Source organism: Sciurus vulgaris (genome assembly GCF_902686455.1).
Source record: "Sciurus vulgaris genome assembly, chromosome: 4".
In the NCBI taxonomy this organism is placed as follows: domain Eukaryota; kingdom Metazoa; phylum Chordata; class Mammalia; order Rodentia; family Sciuridae; genus Sciurus; species Sciurus vulgaris.
This window is the reverse complement of record NC_136464.1, coordinates 83009518-83015188: the sequence shown is the minus strand read 5'-3', so window position 1 is coordinate 83015188 and position 5671 is coordinate 83009518. Positions and strand designations below refer to the sequence as shown.

General features: G+C 37.9%; 1 pseudogene across 1 annotated transcript; it reads left to right on the top strand.

Moving 5' to 3' along the window:
• Positions 1-2189: 2189 nt before the first annotated feature.
• On the top strand, positions 2190-3343 carry LOC306660244 (transcription factor BTF3-like; annotated as a pseudogene). The gene is made up of 2 exons: positions 2190-2216; positions 2817-3343. The product of its transcript is annotated as a transcription factor BTF3-like (transcript).
• The last annotated feature ends 2328 nt before the right edge of the window (positions 3344-5671 follow it).

Here is a 5671-nt window from a genome sequence, read left to right as displayed (position 1 = left end):
ATTGGCTTATCTCACTTGATACGAGATTCTCCAACTCCATCCATTTACCAACAAATGTCATAATTTTATTCTTCTTTAAGACTGAATAATATTCCACTGTGTATTGGTATCACAGTTTCTTTATCCATTCATCTGTTGAAAGACGTCTAGGTTGGTTCTATAGTGTAGTTATTGCGAATTGAGCTGTTATAATCATTGATGTGGCTATGTCACTGTTGCATGCTGAGTTTTAAGTCCTTTGGGTATAGGCCAAGGAGTGAGATAGCTGGGTCAAATGGTGGTTCTACTCCAAGTTTTCTTACTGCTTTCCTAGTGGTCTCACCAATTTGCAAATGCATTTCTCTACATAAACAATGAATCCACTACAAAAGAAATTGGGAAAACTAACCCATTCACAATAGCCTCAAAAAAAAAAAAAAAAAAGTACTTGGGAATCAACCTAACAAAAGAGGCAAAAGACCTGTACAATGAAAACTACAGAACACTAAAGAAAGAAATTAAAGTTAACCTTAGAAGATGGAAGGGTCTCCCATGTTCTTGGATAGGCAGAATTAATATTGTCAAAATGGCCATACTATCAAAAGTGTTATATAGATTTAATGCAATGTCTGTTAAAAATCCCAATGACATTCTTCATAGAACTAGAAAAAGCAATCATGAAATTCATTTGGAAAGTTAAGAGGCCCAGAGTAGCCAAAACAATTCTTAGCAAGAAGAGCAAAGCAGGAGGCATCACAATACCAGAACTTTAATGGTATTGGCACCAAAGTAGACATGTAGACCAATAGTACAGAATAGAAGACACAAAGATAAACCCACATAAAAACGGTTATCTCACATTAGACAAAGGCACCAAAAACATATATTGGAGAAAATATAGCCTCTTCAACAAATAGTGCTGGGAAAACTGGAAATCCATGTGTAACAAAATGAAATTAAGCTTCTTGGGCTGGGGTTGTGGCTCAGTGGTAGAGGACTTGCCTGGCATGTGTGAGGCACTGGGTTCAATTCTCAACACCACATAAAAATAAAAGAATAAAATAAAGATCCATCCACATCTAAAATATTAAAAAAAAAAAAAAACTCTATCTCTCTTACCCTGCCCAAAAATCAACTCAAAGTGGATCAAAGACTTAGGTACTAGAACAGAGACCTGCACCTAATAAAAGAAAAAGTAAGCCCAAATCTTCATCATGTCAGGTTAGGACCTGACTTGCTTACCAAGATTCCTAAAGCACAAAAAGTAAAATTAAGAATCAATAATGGAATGGATTCAAACTAAAAAAGTTTCTTCTCAGCAAAGGAAACAATAATGTTAAGAGAAAATCTACAGAATGGGAGAAAATCTTTACCATACACACCTCAGATACAGCACTAATCTCCAGGATTTATACAGAACTCAAAAAACTGCAAAAAAACAAATAACCCAATCAATAAATGGGCTAAGGAACTGAACAGACACTTCACAGAAGATATACAATTGATCAACAAATATATGAAAAAATGTTCAACATCTCTAATAATTAGAGAAATGCAAATCAAAACCACTCAAAGATTTCATCTCACTCCAATTAGAATGGCAATTATCAAGAATATAAGCAAAAATAAGAGTTGGTGAGAATGTGGGGGAAAAGGTACACTCATACATTGCTGGTGGGATTGCAAATTGGTACAACCATTATGGAAAGCAGTATGGAGATTCCTCAGAAAACTCAGAATGGAACCACCATTTGACCCAGCTATCCCACTCCTTGGCCTATACCCAAAGAACTTAAAATCAGCATACTACAGTGATGCAGCCACATCAATGTTCATAGCTGCTCAATTCACAATAGCTAAATTTTGGAACCAATCTAGATGTCCTTCAATAGATGAATGGATAAAGGAAATATGGCATATACACACAACAGAATGTTACTTAGCCTTAGGGAATAAAATTATGGCATTTGCAGGTAAATGGATGGAGTTGGAGAATATCATGCTAAGCAAGATAAACCAATCCCCAAAAACCAAAGGTCAAATGTTTTCTCTGAGAAGTAGATGCTAATACATAATGGTTGGGCTGTGGGGGCAGTAAGGGAAGAATGAAGGAAATTTGGATTGGGCAGAGAGGAATGGGGAGGGGAGGGGGCAGAAGGGTGGGAAAGATGGTGTAATGAGATGGACATCATTACCCTATGTATGCATGAATGGTGTGGCTCTACATCTTACCCTATGTAAGCATATTACCATATGCTTGCATGAATGGTGTGGCTCTACATTGTGTACATTCAACATTCAGAGAAATTAAAAGTTGTACTCAAAAAAAAGAAAAGAAATACCTAGTGTAATCCAGGCATAGTGGTGCACACCTATAATCCCATTGGCTTAGGAGACTGAAGCAGGTGGATGGCGATTTCAAGAAAGAAAGAAAGAAAGAAAGAAAGAAAGAAAGACCTAGAATAAGCAAACTCTAGGAGAACAGAAAGTAGATTCGAGGTTAGCCAAGACTGGCGGGGTGGGGAATGGGAACAGATAAGGGATAGCTAGTATTAAAAAAGAAAGAAAGAGCTAACTAGCATCACAGCCTTGCAGAATGAAAACTTCCCTTTCAACAAAGTGGTAGAAGCCCAAAGTGGTTCCAAAATCCCAAAATGGCTCAAAGGACCTCATGAACAACAAGGAAAACAAAGGGTGAGGCAGCCTGCACTGTCAGGGCAAACATTGACTTCAGGACCCATAGAGTCCAAGAGTTTATCTATTTCATCCAATGATGGTAAAAAGCCGTCAATGGGAGCTGCCATCTTGTGTCCCCACATGTGTGCACCTAATCACAGCTAGTCTGCCAGAAACCCCCTGAGCGCCAACATTTCCACTCCAACAAGGTGAAAGAAACTGTCATGATCCAGGAAAACCTCGCCAAACTGCAGGCACAAGTGTACCTTGGTGGGAAAGGAACTGCTCGCAGAAAGAAGAAGATGGTTCATAGAACAGCAACAGCACGTGATAAAAAACTTCAGTTCTCCTTAAAGAAGTTAGGGGTAACAATATCTCTGATATTGAAGAGGTGAATATGTTTACAAACCAAGGAATAGTGATTCATTTTAACAACCCTAAAGTTCAGGCATCTCTGGCAGCAAACATTTTCACCGTTACAGGCCATGCTGAGACAAAGCAACTGACAAATGCTATCCAGCACCTTAAACCAGCTTGAAGCAGACAATCTGACTAGTTTAAGGAGACAGGCTGAAGCTCTGCCCAAAATCAACCTGTGGATGGTAAAGCACCACTTGCTACTGGAGAGGATGATGATGATGAAGTTCCAGATCTTGTGGAGAATTTTGATGAGGCTTCTAAGAATTGAGGCAAAATGAACTGATTAACTTCTGAAGAAAATAAACTTGAAGAAGTTACTGGGAGCTGCTATTTTATATTATGACTGCTTTTTAAAATTTTTTTTTTAATGGATCTGATAAAATCTAGATCTCTAATATTTTTAAGCCCAAGTCCCTTGGACACTGCAACTCTTTTCAGTTTTTGCTTATACAAAATTTATTCTTTGAAGCTAATTAAGCTGAAGCGCCTGGGAAAAAAGTTTGAAACAAAAGTTAATAAAGTTCTTTGCCTAGTTAAAAAAAAAAAAAGCAGTCCAAAGTGGAAGGGGAAAGGGCCATAGGTAGGAAAAGGGAAAAAAGAAGAAGAAAGGAAAAGAAATTCCTGCAACAAAGGTAGTTGCAGAAGCTGCCTGGGATTGTCCCTTCCTTCCCCTTGGCAGGGTCCGCTGATGAGGCTTGCCTTTGTCTTAGGCCAGAGCTCTGATTCCAGGGGGTCCCAAATAACCAGGTCTAGACACTTACCCCAAAAAAGTTAAGCAGAAAATGTTATGGTGAAAGGCAAAGAAGGAAGGAGGGGAGGTCAGGGAGAGAGGGAGGAAAAGAAGGCAAGCAGGCATGCAGGCAGGTAGGCAGGCCTTTTTGATTCTTAATGTTGCACTGATGACTGTAGGCGAATTTTTGTCCTCAGACCAAATCCCAGTGATAAGGTATCTCTTCTTGACAGGAGCAATAACTAGAGTATGCAGGATTAAACAAAATATTAGATGTTGTAGGACAGAGGAGGGGAGGAAGTATAAACTGATAAGGGGCTAGTCATCTCAGAGTGACTCTTTCAGATAGTGTCAGTAGAGCAGAGTAGAAGCAGCGTTGTCAGAAAGGAAAGATACCAGCAGAAGAAAAATATATGCCCGTATTAGCCAACGTCAGGAGCTGAAAATACTGTTTTGAATCTTTATCCTGAACATGGGAATAGAATTTTTATGAGAAATTGAGCACTAAATAGGTATATTAAACCAATTTTATTTACTAATCCCTCTTCATTCATTTATTCAACAACCATTTACTGAGTGGCTACTTTCTGGGGGGAGTGGCCTCATAATAACTGAAGGGTAAACTTGTAAGATGATAGTTTCATTTCAGTCATCTTGCCTCTGTGCTGTTTCTGGAGGTTTCAACTTTTCTTCTCCTCCCTCAGACTTTGGAACTTAGAAACTAGTAACATGAAGTTTTCCATGTTAGGAGTGACAAGACTCTTTAGACAAAAGAGGGAGACAATGTGTTGAGGAAAGAAACAGCACCAAGGTGTTACATTTTATGACCTGTAGATAGGTAGGATAATGATATCCTCTGTTACTTTTGCTTGCCTATTATAATGATACACCTTGCTTTCATTGTAAAAAAAAAACAGAACAAAGTATACATAAGAAAATAAACCATAAAAAGAACGTGTTAAATATTTTTTCTATCATTTCAGTTTTTTTCTTTTTAAATTCTTTTCAATCAACCAGGCCGGCTTTGATTGTTTGCAAGTGTTCTTTAAATTTTTTGCAAATTGGTCAAAGGGCAATGTCTACATTAGTTACCCTACTACAGACTTTTAAAACTCTCAAGCACTGCACAAACATTATGAGATATGGTATGAGCTAATGAACATCTAAGCTGCTCCAAACTATTGGATATTTAGTGTCTAGAGGTTTCCCACATTCCTTGGCTCAGTGTCCCCTGTCTCCCTCTTTAAAGTTACAGGGCCACATCTCTCTGACCTTTCTTCAAATGTCACATCCCTCTCTGCCTGCAGACAAGAAGTGTCCCCTGCTTTTTTTTTTTAACAATATAATGCTGTTTATTTAAAGATTAAAATAAAAGAATTCTATCTTATTGTAGGGATAAGTAAATTTATATAATAAAAAGAAAAGTATGGAAATGATAGTGAGAAATTTCAGGGTAGTGCACTTTCCAGGATCCTCTCCTCTTCACCATCAACCTTTTCCCTGTAGCTGCGGCCATGAAGGGCAAGCTGAGCTGTGCAACTTTAGCAGATATAAGGTATGACCTGGATAAGAGAGATTCTACACTAGGGGTCCTCTACTTTTAAGAATTCATGTAATTAGATTGGCCAACCAAAATAATTCAGGATAATTTACCTCATGTCAGGTCTTTACCCTTAATCATATCTGACACTTTTCTTTTTCTATGTGAAGAAACATATTTACAAGTTCTAGGGGTTGAGGCATTGTCATCTTCGGGGAAGACACCATTCTTCCCACTACACACTATATACAAAAGTAAATGCTAAAGACATCATAGTACTAAATATAAAAGCAAGACCTATATGATTTCTCAAAAGATATAGGAAA